This window comes from Chelonia mydas, chromosome 17 (genome assembly GCF_015237465.2).
Source record: "Chelonia mydas isolate rCheMyd1 chromosome 17, rCheMyd1.pri.v2, whole genome shotgun sequence".
Taxonomy (NCBI): Eukaryota; Metazoa; Chordata; order Testudines; family Cheloniidae; genus Chelonia; species Chelonia mydas.
Window position 1 is genome coordinate 6,208,824 of NC_051257.2, and position 14,201 is coordinate 6,223,024.

Consider the following 14,201-nt stretch of genomic DNA (forward strand, 5'->3'; position numbering starts at 1 on the left):
GAATTTTTATTTCCCCCAGTCTACTTGATCTTTGACATTTTGGCCTCTGTAAAAGGAGGACACAGCAGAGCAGTCAAAGAAATTAATTATGCAGATAATTGCATTTTATTAAAATGATTACTGTAACAGAGAACACAATAAATGACAGCTGTGCGAACCTGGCCCACAGAAGAAAGCAAGAGGACACAAGCAGTTCATTTTTAATTGAAAATCATCAAAGCTATTAACATGTAATTATCTGTTATTGATATAGGACACTGGATTAATTAGGATTTTTCTATATCTTCAGGTTTGCTTTCTGTTAAAAACACTTTCCACATTTCTGCTGAGCTGCTTCAGACTCCCTTTTTATATAGGGCGAGTTTATTTGAATTTGGCAGCTTGGTTACAGACAGTTGTTTCCTAGCGAACAGAACACAAGACCATATGTTTCAACGTTTAAGCAATTTAGAATCAGAGGTATAATTCTGAGTGTCCTTAGAAGAAATTGTACGTTAAATACCCAAAGGATCTGAGCACTACACAAGATACAGCCTTTTTTAGCACTTTTCCCATAGCAACAAAACCACTCTACACTACTTATATCATATACTTGAACCACAAGCATGCTGAGAGCGTTGGTGAGCTGACTAGTTTGCATTCAGCCCCTTCAGGGGCTTGCGGTGTTTCCAACAGGAAGAGATGGATAAGTATACCCTTTTTTCCCTTGTCTGGAAGTGAATTCATCCAGAGTTGTCTTCAAGAGACATCTACAGTCAAGATTCATACCTGCCTTCTTGATTTGTGGGCATCTAACCTACTTTGTAAATGAGAATATCACCAATGGCTTCCTTCAAGAACAAAAAACAAGACTAAACACATCACAATTTCTTCATCAATTTTGCTGGGCCACAAAGACAAGTTTTTAGCTGCATGAGGGACATGAATGTAGCAAAGGCAAAGCAAGAAAGTTTTCCATCACTAGAGTGAAAACATTTGCATAAACCTGAAAATAAGTAGTCTGTGCTGCTTTCTCGTTTCTTCGGGATGATGAACAACACCAAAAATGGATTTAAACCAAGAAAGAGCCAAGGCAACCCCCCCAGGGTTTTAGCACAGTGCATGCCCTTGCACCAGTATGGCAGTATTATTTTTCGGACATGAAGTCACACGACCTCCGAATTACTTAAGAACATTTTAAGACTAGTCTTAGAGAAATTTTTTTAAATACATCACTGAATCAGTTAGAAAGTGTTGTCTTCACAGCTTTAATCACAGTAACCGAAAGAAACCAACACAAAACGAAAAGAAGTTAGAATTTAGTGATATCTTTCTTTTTGCAAAACAAATATGAAACAAGAAATCCCAATTTAGGCAATTCCTTCAAAGATTAAATGTTACTCAGATGTATTTCCCAAATTTTTGGTCAGGTTTTGTACAACAAGGAGTTAGGCATATGATCCACTTACAATTATTTGGGGGTTGAAACAGTAAAGCCAAATTTGGTCCTCTGATACAATCATGCAGGTTTTCACTGACGTAAATGGGACCTATGCACAGCAAAATACCTACACAGAATCATAAAACTGGAAGGGACCTCGAGAGGTCATCTAGTCCAGTCCCCTACACTCATGGCAGGACTAAATATTATCTAGACCATCCCTGACAGGTGTTTGTCTAACCTGCTCTTAAAAATCTCCAATGATGGAGATTCCACAAATTCCCTAGGCAATTTATTCTAGTGCTTCACCACCGTGACAGTTAGGAAGTTTTTCCTAATATCCAACCTAAACCTCCCTTGCTGCAGTTTAAGCCCATTGCTTCTTGTCCTATCCTCAGAGGTTAAGAAGAATAATTTTTCTCACTCCTCCTTATAACAACCTTTTATGTATTTGAAAACTGTTATTGTGTCCCCTCTCAGTCCCCTCTTTTCCAGACTAAACAAACCCAATTTTTTCAATCTTCCCTCACAGGTCATGTTTGCTAGACCTATAATCATTTTTGTGGCTCTTCTCTGGACTTTCTCCAATTTGTCCACATCTTTCCTGAAATGTGGTGTCCAGAACTGCACACAATACTCCAGCTGAGGCCTAATCATTGTGGAGTAAAGCAGAAGAATTACTTGTTGTGTCTTGCTTACAACACTCCTGCTAATACATCCCAGAATGATGTTTGCTTTTTTTTTGCAACAGTGTTACACTGTTGACTCATATTTAGCTTGCGGTCCACTATCACCCCGAGATCTCTTTCCGCAGTATGCCTTCCTAGGCAGTCATTTCCCATTTTGTATGTGTGCAATTGATTGTTCCTTCCTACGTGGAGTACTTTGCATTTGTCCTTATTGAATTTCATCCATATATAGGAGACGCAATTGCAAAAGTTGCTAAGGGATTTAGGAGCACAATTTATACTGACATTTAATGGGACTTGTGCACCTCAGTCCCTTAGGCACTTTTGAAAAATCTCCCTGAAAAGGTTAAACAGCTTAAAGGATCAAAGAAATCAAAATATGCAAAAAAAAAATAAATTACACATTTACACTGAAACAAAGCATGCCACCTATTATCTCACAGGAGGCATGGCTAACAGTAACCATAGGAGAGCCAAAATCCTCGAATAGGGATGATGCTTACATATGTTGCCAAATGAGTATCTACAACTGAAGAAGGAGACTAGACCTTTGTGTGCTGCCAGGTTTTTCAAACCCTTTGCACTCTGAGATCAAGTCCACCACACTTTCAAATGGACCATACGTTAACGTCAATCCATTCATATATCCCCGATTTAAGTGCAAAACTCATCTCAGCCTTAATTATGTAGGCACAACTTACACGTCCATAAAAATGCACTACCAAGGTTCATATGGTTCCTAAATTAGAATTCACTGTTTCTTATTTTATGGCGACTAACCCTTCTTCTCTTGCCCAATTTATGACATACTGACAACAGATCTGGAAAGCACGATGAGACCTGACATAGTCAAAGTCCAATATGTCAAATCCAATAAAAGTCTGCATGAAGATCTTGCCATATGAAAAATGGACCTGATCCTGCTCTCACAGAAGTCCAGGGCAACATTTCCATTAACTTAACTGGAAACCAGAACAAGTCCTAAATGTCTTGTAGCAATTCCTGAACGTCTCGTAGGATGAACTCAGAAAGCTGCTTGCCATGTTCTCTATCTCAGCTCACAGGACAGCAATCTTTCTCAAAGTATGTGCTGGAAGTATAATAAATGAAAATATCTCATTCTGTCTGGTTTATGCCAGTCATTTACAAAATACTGTCCCACTTGATAAATGCGTGAGGGAAAGCTGCAAGTCCTAACTGGTTTGTTGAAACGAAAGAAAAAGCTTTTCTGGCCTAGATTCTGCAGAACATTTGACTGGGAAATTTAGTGCCCCACTGCATGCCCCTTGGTATGGTTTTCTACCAGCATCTGTTTGAAAAAAGGTTTCTTGTCTAGGGAATGTAGGTCAGTCTTGAAGTAGGAATGAGAAAAGTGAGACTGTGTGTGTGTGTGTGTGTGTTTTCTGACTGGGGAAAAAGTGAGGATCAATGAGTAATGCCAGTTGCTCTTCCACTCCTGCTGTTGTTATTGCTAAAAGCAATGTATTTTATAAGACAGGAACCTAAATTCACAAGTCTCCGTGGGTTCAAAGGCAGGTGCTATGAAAGCTCTCAAAACAACACCTGATCGCCAGAGTGTGTTCAGGGACTTCAGCAACCTCTTAATATTGTACTTCCATTCAAATATTTTTGTACTACATAGTGGTTACTTACTCTTCAGACCTTAGTACTGTTTATGGAAAACTGAAATAGCTACGAGGTGATATCAGATGGTTCTATCTAGAGTGGGAACATTCTCTGTGGCGTATACAAAATTGCCACATTTCCTCTGCTTTCTAACAACTAAGAAACTGGTGTTGCTCTTTGTACACATACAATGCAGCAACTATGCTCATCAACTTCATTAACATTTATTTACTAAAGAAATTTAGTACTATAAAAACCATACAGTGTATTACTATTGAGCTGGTAGATAAAATGACAATACTAAATGATTCTTGAAAATTATTACATTTTGTATTAAGTGAGTTATCTGAGATAAAATAAATACACATTGTTGAGTGATGTGCAAAATACCCACAGAGATATCAAATCTTAAATTCTGTTAGGCCACCCTGTTTGAGAGTCACACTTTTACCACCTCATGGACTTAATCCGACACTCAATGAAGTCCATCCATCTATTTCAGGCATTTCTAATATACCAATCACGGCAGTACCTAGATGTCAGATACAAAATTGCACAAGCTCTCCGGGAAGCACTGTAGTCAAGTAGTTTAGGCAGTAGCTTTGAGACCTGGGTTCTGGCAGCGAATTATCCTGTGACCCGGGGTAGGGAAGGTAAAGATTTGAATTTCTTTGAAAAGGACCTTCTCCTTCTCTCATTGCACAGATATGAAGGAGCATCTCCAAAGACAACCCCATAGAATGACCTTCCCTTCACAAAAGACCAGTGTTTCAAAAAGCTTTTCTCCTAAAAGATCCAACTAGCTTTTTTAAAGTAGTCCAGGCTGGGCCTGGAGCTGTCCCTAGGGGAGTTACTTCAGACCTAATGTTATGGTTTCTAGGGCAAACTGCACACCACCAGGTAGCAAGAAGAAATGCCCCATGAAAGTGTACAGATGGTCTCTTCTTCCAGGGCTGCTATGCAACTGCCCGATAGGAAACTGGAAGATGGAGGGCTTTCAAGTTTTTCCACTATAAACCCAGGAGACTTTATCCTGCCATGGAGTGAGCTTCTGCAGGGCTGTAATGGATTAGAACCAAATGAATCAGGCCTATAGTGTTTCAATTTTTTAATATGCAAGAGAAATAAGGAGCTGTTCAAATAGTAGCTCCTTCTAGATTTTATTAAATCTTGGAACTAAGAAAAATATTAAATGTTACAGAGTATATCTTAAAATATTAAAAGTGTGCCTTGTTTAGGTCATTTGCTTAATTTTAAAACTACTGGTAGTTATTTATCAATTTATAAAAGGTTTTAATATTGCAAAGATTCTTTCATTGCTACTTGATATGTTGATAGAGAAATTCATATCAATGCATGAGCAGTTTTAAGTGATTCTTTTAAAAAGTGAGGAAATCCATTTGTGATATTTTCTTTAGGGAAATAAAAAATTAGATATACATTTTTGACATCACATTAAAAATGTGTAGACCTCAGGCTACATATACCTAACCAAGAAAGCTTAACTCCCTTCAAACTCCCACTGAATCCCATGATTGCAGTTACTCATATGCTTAAGTGTTTGCAGGTTGACGTCCTTAGTCAACAAACACACCATAGTGTTTAATCCATCTCAAGTTTCAAATCAAACTGGTTGCAAAATCAAAATCCAGGGTGTCCTGAAGGAACTTGAAATGTGGAAGTTTGGTCCTGACTTGAACTAAGCTTTTACTCTGTCAATGCAAATATATTACTAATGACACAGAAAGCTATTTCTTCATCCTTTGCACACTGATTTTTCATCCACTGAACACTTGAAATTCACAATGAAGTCAGTGGAACTTTAAGGTTCCCCAACCAATCCAGTACTGGACCCAGACTGAAGTTTAGCAAAATCAACATAAGTTAAATATTTTACTATTTGGATACGTTTAATCAGAAGCCTACTAAACAAAGCCTTTATAAGAAAGAACGCACTCTGGGGAAAAGAGATTTAGTTATTTTTAACACTGATAATTCTGTGCAAAAGAAGTTTCTTTCCTGTGTGTCAACATTTTACATTATGTTCTATTATAGACACTGATGTGGGAAAAAAGTCTACAAAAATCCAGGACTGGAAAAAAGAACTACCAAATGTAAAGGTCTTTTAAAATTCGGTAGCTCGAGATTTTTCTGTACTGGTTCACATGACCCTCATTTTATTTTTAGAAAGGCAGTAATTCCCATTTGGATACAGTGCAATACTTTGTACCCCAATGCTGTTTTGCACAAATAAACTAAAGAAAGTGTTGACTTAAAAATAAAACATTGGAAGAGGAGACATTTTTTTTCTCTGTGAAAATTTCCGGAAAAGCTGTAAACAAAGGCAGGTTTGGCTCAGTGGTTGAGTGACTCTGTTGAGCTGTTGAGGATGGAGAACATATCAAACCTCACAGAGTGAGGAAATGTTTGTAAAACAGTTAGTAAATCATGGACAGCAAGGTCACCATGTTTAACAGCAGGAATGACACTTTGCCAAAACCCCAGCTGTGAAAGGGCGTATACATTCATGGTTTTGTGTCTCATTTATTCTTCACATCTTATTTTTTAATTTTTTAAACATCTACTCTTTAAAATCTATTAGGAAAAAAAAATGCAAGAGATTTCAAACTGATGAGACCTGTGCGTACTGCAATGCAAGTCACTGAAGTAAAATTCTGTAACTAATGCCTTGTTCAGTTTTGCCAAAGAGAACACAAGATGTTAAAGCACTGAAAAGTTATCTGTAGCCTGAACGATTTCTCTAAAGATTGATACTGACTGATCTCTGGGTTTGGGTGACAAAGTTTCAAGTTCCAGCTGGGGATTCAAATTCACATTGAGAAAGAAAACAGTTTGTAGATATTGGAAACCAGCACAAAAAGAGGGTAAAAGGATACAGTTGTAAATAATATACAGTACACACATTCACATACTGTAATTAATGTTTGTATACTTTACAGCATTATGTTTATACTTACAAAAGCTATTATTTTATTAAAAGATGATGTGTTAGCTATTTGATTTAGAATGCAAATCACATGCTGTTGCAGAAATCAGAGACACTTGTGGAGTCACACAGTAATTTCTGTCTGGCTTTCTATAAAGCATTAAGGCCCTCATACAGCAAAGTAGGCATTTAAGCATGTGCTTAACTTTCAGTGTGTGAATAGTTTTATTAAATTCAACAGAACTACTCACATGCTTAAAGTTAAGTATGTGTTTTGCTGGAATAAGGTTTATATGCTGAAATAACACAAAGTAAAGAAAAAGTTCCTTTCAGATTAATCCTTGCTGATTAGACAACCCCCCCACCATACTAAAACATTAATGATTTATGACATTTTAAAGTATCCCCTTTCCCTGGAGCCCTTCAGTGACACAGCTATGACCGTCATTAGTATTTTATTTGCAGCTGTATCATTTTTACCTTTACATTATGATTGGGAGAAGGGGGAACCCTTGGAATTTAATGCTTCCTATTTATAGTCGTGGGCCCAATCGATGTCAGTGGGACTATTCACGTGCACAAATGTAAGCACGTGTGTAAGTGTTAACAGGACTGAAGCCTTGCTTTTGCTTTAAAACAAAAAATGAAAGTTAGCAGCCCACTGGGACATAAATAAGGTCCCACTAAATGTGAGGGCCTGATTCTGCTCTCACATGGGTGCAAATCAGGAGTAAATTCACTGAAGTTACACCCAAGTGAGAGCACAGAATCAGGTCCTCCTATAACTAACTAAATAATAAAAATAAAAATAAAATAATAATAATAATAAAACCCCCCAAACATTTCAGTCTGAGATGTGGCTTCTCCATTCTACTTTCATTGTTGCGGCCATGACTGAGTAATCTTCAGCAGAAACACTACCAAATGGTTGCATTAATGCTTAGACACTGGCTGCTGAGTTTGTAGATGAGGGGTAGCCGTGAGGGAATCTTTCCTGGAGCAGTGCTGACCGGACCCGCCTCTCTATTGCTGGAAACTCTCCCTGATTGCTGAATTGTGCTATGTGACATGTCACTATAGTTCCAAACTGACCATGCTGCTTGGAATCAGCAGAAGAGAGGTAGGTTGGACAGGACCACAAGTGCACTAAATGGGAGCAGGAAAAGAGCCATAGTAAGGAAGTGGGGCTGAGAACCGGGAAGGAACCACAAGTCAAGTCTACTAAGGGAGAGGGAAGAATCAGTAACTGAGAGAAGGTCTTGCCACATACTGTAGGAGGGCTGAGACTCTGAAGACAAATGTACTTGTGGTCTAACTCAGTGAGGATGAGTATACCATATTTGTCACTAATCCCACCCGAGCTACATTCCACATAATTACAGGCAGTTGGCAAAGGCATCAGAAGTTGTGTCTACAGCGGAATGATGAGTCTGGAGCAAGACAGGATATTCAAGAGAAAGAAACAATATTAATAATAAATTCACACACATAGTCAATATAAATAAGATAAATGGGATGATAAACCCATTACATTTAAAAGTTAGACCTGACACTCTGGTTACGTCATTCTGGTGTAAAATCAAAAACAAGAAGAAACAGGACTGGAAAGAGGGCCAATATGGCAGGGAGATTATTTTTCTTTTTAAATAAAATATTCTCTCTTCATACCCTGGGAGTTCTCTTTTGCTTCAGTTCAGTTACTTCTTTTTCAAAGCAGATGAATTAAAGAAGCTCCTGAATCCAAACTCTGGATACTTGGATAAATCTCTATATTTCAAATTTCAGAGTAACAGCCGTGTTAGTCTGTATTCGCAAAAAGAAAAGGAGTACTAGTGGCACCTTAGAGACTAACCAATTTCTTTGAGCATGAGCTTTCGTGAGCTACAGCTCACTTCATCGGATGCATACTGTGGAAACTGCAGAAGACATTATATACACAGAGACCATGAAACAATACCTCCTCCCACCCCACTCTCCTGCTGGTAATAGCTTATCTAAAGTGATCATCAAGTTGGGCCATTTCCAGCACAAATCCAGGTTTTCTCACCCTCCGCCCTCCCCCCCCCCCCACATACTCACTCTCCTGCTGGTAACAGCCCATCCAAAGTGACCACTCTCTTCACAGTGTGTATGATAATCAAGGTGGGCCATTTCCTGCACAAATCCAGGTTCTCTCACCCCCTCACCCCCCTCCAAAAACCACACACCCAAACTCACTCTCCTGCTGATAATAGCCTATCCAAAGTGACCACTCTCCTTACAACGTGCATGAAAATCAAGGTGGGCCATTTCCAGCACAAATACAGGTTTTCTCACCCCCCCCCCCTTTCCAAAAAAACACACACACACAAACTCACTCTCCTGCTGGTAATAGCTTATCCAAAGTGACCACTCTCCCTACAATGTGCATGATAATCAAGGTGGGCCATTTCCAGCACAAATCCAGGTTTTCTCATCTCCCCCCTCCAACACACACACAAACTCACTCTCCTGCTGGCAATAGCTCATCCAAACTGACCACTCTCCCCACAATGTGCATGACAATCAAGGTGGGCCATTTCCAGCATAAATCCAAGTTTAACCAGAACGTCGGGGGGGGGGGGGGGGGAGGTAGGAAAAAACAAGGGGAAATAGGCTACCTTGCATAATGACTTAGTCACTCCCAGTCTCTGTTTAAGCCTAAATTAATAGTATCCAATTTGCAAATGAATTCCAATTCAGCAGTTTCTCGCTGGAGTCTGGATTTGAAGTTTTTTTGTTGTAAGATAGCGACCTTCATGTCTGTGATTGGGTGACCAGAGAGATTGAAGTGTTCTCCGACTGGTTTATGAATGTTATAATTCTTGACATCTGATTTGTGTCCATTTATTCTTTTACGTAGAGACTGTCCAGTTTGACCAATGTACATGGCAGAGGGGCATTGCTGGCACATGATGGCATATATCACATTGGTGGATGTGCAGATGAACGAGCCTCTGATAGTGTGGCTGATGTTATTAGGCCCTGTGATGGTGTCCCCTGAATAGATATGTGGGCACAGCTGGCAACGGGCTTTGTTGCAAGGATAGGTTCCTGGGTTAGTGGTTCTGTTGTGTGGTATGTGGTTGTTGGTGAGTATTTGCTTCAGGTTGGGGGGCTTCTGTAGGCAAGGACTGGCCTGTCTCCCAAGATTTGTGAGAGTGTTGGATCATCCTTCAGGATAGGTTGTAGATCCTTAATAATGCGTTGGAGGGGTTTTAGTTGGGGGCTGAAGGTGACGGCTAGTGGCATTCTGTTATTTTCTTTGTTAGGCCTGTCCTCTTTATCATTGCCAAACCAAATCCTCATAACCACCCTTTTCCCCCAAGACATTGGGGTCTCAGTAAGCCAAATAAGGATCTGTATTTTGCAGCTCAGATCACATTGCCTTTAAGTACAAACTTATGCCTTGATTCATGGATTCCAAGGCTAGAAAGGACCACTGTGATAATCCAGTCTAACTTCCTGTATGACACAGGCCAGAGAAACCTCCCCCCAAATAATTCCTACAGCAGATCTTTTAGAAAAACATCCAAACTTGATTAAAAAATTGTCGGTGATGGAGACCTCCACTACGACCCTTGGCAAATTGTTCCAATGGTTAATTACTCTCATTATTACAAATTTACACCCTATTTTCAGTTTGAATTCAACTTTCAGCGATTGGATCATGTTATACCTTTCTCTCCTCAATCCCACACTGAGAATTACATGAGTCACCTGTGGACCATCTTAGAGACCCACTGACTTTAGTGACGGTTTTCAGTGCAGTATCTGGTATTCAAGGACTTGAAATGCTAAAGGATTCCACTTTATACCTAGGTAGTGGAAGAATACCCTTAACATTTCTTCTCTACAAAAAGAGAAACTATATTAATGTTGCTACTGTTTTCATGGGGTTTGCTGTTTCAGAACCAAACATGCCGCAAAAGGAAAATCATCCACAATGTTAACTCCAGGAAGAAAAACAGTCAAGAGATTGGAGAGAATGATGTGGGAGTCCAGCGCAGAGAGATCTCCTGAGAGACTGTGAATTTAATACAGGTAAATGACAAAACGCTGGACCATTTTTGCTAAACTTTAAAACAACTTTAAGGCAACTTTATCTGCTATCCAATCATTAGCAATAGTAAATCTCATTTGCTGCAAGACGGCATGGTTGAGAGAGTGAAGGAGAAGAAGTGGAATGGAAACACTTGCATTGTTCTTTCTCCTACCACTCCACCACCAGTCAAGAAGGTTGATATAATAAGCAGCATATAAACATGTAATTGATAGCTGTGAAAGAGAACTCTTCATTGTAGAGAAATGGTCTAGTTGGAAAACATAATTAATAATATAAGACTATTGAAAAAAGTCTTCAGAGAAGAAAATGAAAACCTATAGGCTGTCACTACCAGACTTTGGATACGATCTTGAGTGAAGTCAAAGTCCAACTGTGGGTGCTCAGAACGTCTCATCCAGACCGTAGCTTGTTAACAGTTTAAACTAAAAAATTATTCTGCATTTTCTAGGTTCCCTAGCTGAGGTTATCAAGTTGTTAAAGAAAAATACATGAAATAAATTAACCAGAAGTAACCAAAACCTGTCCTCAACTTTAAAATGGTGACATACTAATTGTTGAGCCACTTCAACTATTGATAGATAGGATTATAAGCGTGGCCATGATGAAGAAGACGTCTACTGATCAGTGTAACAGGATCTACTAGCTTCCAGATTTAAGGCTAGCAGCTTGGAGGAATAGAAAATGTGTTTCTCCAGGGGAAAAACTGAATTGCACTTAAATTACAGAGATGTCAATTTTTTACCATGCCAAACAGATGGTGACTTACAGATAACAATACATTGGTACAATTTCACATATGACATGTATATTTCTTTTTTAAATATAAAGAAAAAACCTGGACTTGAGTATTGATCAACCTGATGTGCATGCTGGAGAGAAAAGTCCCGTTGTTCAGTTTTCTCAAAAAGGGATCATTGTTTCCTTTTGTGAAGTCCTATTTTCCCCCCATTACCTAGAGTTTTTTTTTTTTATATCTCAGCTAATTAGAAGTTTGGTCTTTACTGTGCAAGTTCCCATGTCATCTGATGAATTGTTTTTGCTGAGCAGTTCAGAATATTAATGAAATTAAGTCAACAATAGCCATTATGTGGATTAAAATTTACTGTTCTCAATTTACCTAATGTACTTTAGAATTCTTCTGAATTACTGAATACCCAAGAAACGAAGATGTTAATTAACAGACAATATGCTTTCCATTTAATTATTACAATTTTATTTTGTATATGAGACGTTAAGGAATTTTTGTTAGCTGATATTTTTATATATCAATCTATGCTTAATGGACAGGCACACCAAGATGGCTCCATCTCCGCACCATACTGCTTTGGAGACTTTTGTGCTCCATTTTATTTTTATTTGCTCCCTTCTCAACTCAGCTCAGATGATTAGAGGATTATTCTGTAGAGACAGAACTTTGCATATTTTTCACCAAGAGAACTAAAGCAGGATTGAAATTTACTCTAAAGGGAAGTGCTCCACTTCATGAACTCACATATAAAGCCTTGTTACTGGAATTCATAGATAACATAACTTGATGTGAAGCTTACACACTTCGAATAACTGCATGTTTTACTTGGCCAGAAAACTGGCCTCCACTACCATTAGTCAACTCTCTTTTCAAGCACCACATTTGTTACAATTAAAGGAAAAAAATGTTTTTCTTAAGCTTTGCAAAGAAGATTGTGTACCCTGAAAGATAAATTTATTGGACTTAAACCCTGGATTTGAAGTTAGTTAAACATGTCTCTAAGAGCCCACGTTCTCAGTCTCAGGTGCTTCTTATTGGCTACTTGATGCAACAACAGTTGAAATAATTTTACAACATTACTTCCTTCAACTTTCTGTCTCTTACTGGCAAACTCTATAAACAAACAAACAAACAAAAAGTTTGCATCACTTAGTAAGCTGAAACAAATACGATGGAACTGTTTTTGGGAAGGGTTTAGAAGGGTAACATTGCCATTTACAGTGGTATTATTCTTCTGCATATCATGATTCATGGACAATAAATACTGAAGTGGAAAAGTAGTTTATATGTACATTATTATTTTGCATTAACGCAGATGTTTTAATGTCTGCATTAGTTACCAGCTGATTATGTATCTGCACACAGTAGGCGCTCAAGTTTTGAACCAACAGACAATAACAGCCTTTTGCGTAAAAAAAATATTCTCTGCCATTATAAAGTTCATTCCTCTTATTTTGATTAGTTTGGTTTTACAGCACCCAGAATCTCGGCACTTAAAAAAATTAAAACTAGCTTTGTCAGGATGGAAGACTAACAGCAGCTTTTGCAATAGATGACACTGCTTGGCCTTGAAATGACTCCTTTTCTTTTCCCCCTTGATATTTAATTATTTCCACTGGACTAATGGGCTGGCATGAAGACCCTGGCTCAAATATCCATCTCCAGAAATAAGCTATTATTTCTGTCCTGATAGAAAGTTCTTAAGAATTGTTATAACTAGACAATAATTAAGAGAAATACTAAAAATGTTAAAGTCAGTGAAAATTTACCATTTTATTAATCCATTATCAATTTCTCTAAAGGATTTTGGCATTGGAGGTTTGTTTCTTAAATAAGCTGAAAAGTCACACCAAAAATTTTACAAAGAAAATAAACATCAAAAGCATATTTTTCAGCAAAAAAGAGATGCAAAGAAAGTAGGATAAGAGAGTTTTCAAACTGATTCAGTTCTTCAGTTCATACATTACAAACTGGCCAGCATAGGATACTAGATTCTTAAGTATCCTTCATACTTAGTTCTATTTAAAATCAGCAATCCTTCTTACTCGAAAGTAGAGGACAAGTCTTATCTCAGAAAGAGATTGCTGCCCCTAGACAGGCCTATTGGTGTTTCCAATTTCCTTATATAACAAGGCTCTAATGTTGTGGAGGAAGTGGGTAGATACTGAGGAATCAAGGAGGATAAAAAAGCACTAGACCTGTAACCTCTGGGGTCAAGAGGTTATGACTTCAGGGCCCAACAGAAAGGTGGAAGGATGTTTTTCAGGTAGTTTTAAATTACTTCATTTTACTGGTCTTTTCCAAGAGGAAGAGAGATAACATCTAACATAAAAGATGGATATTGCATACATGAATACACTTACACAGCTAGGGTGACCAGATGTCCCGATTTTATAGGGACAGTCCCAATTTTTGGGTCTTTTTCTTATATATGCTGCTATTACCCCCCACCTCCTGTCCCAATTTTTCACATTTGCTGTCTGGTCACCCTGTACACAGCTCACGTATTCACTAAAATCAAGTTACTGCGTCTGTCGTCTGACTATCAAGTAAATAATTTTATTGTATGTTAAAATGTTACAAAAATATATTTCTCTCTTAACAATGTATTTGTGACTTTATATTTAGTACAGTGGTTGCACAGTCAGAAAAACAAATCTACCAAGACAGTCTTATACATGCAAGAA

The 14,201-nt window shown here is 38.2% G+C and overlaps 1 protein-coding gene across 11 annotated transcripts in view; it reads right to left on the bottom strand.

The window, feature by feature from the left end:
* BCAS3 (BCAS3 microtubule associated cell migration factor) overlaps positions 1–14,201 on the bottom strand; it is a 494,723-nt gene that overhangs the window by 156,430 nt on the left and 324,092 nt on the right. The window lies entirely within an intron of this gene.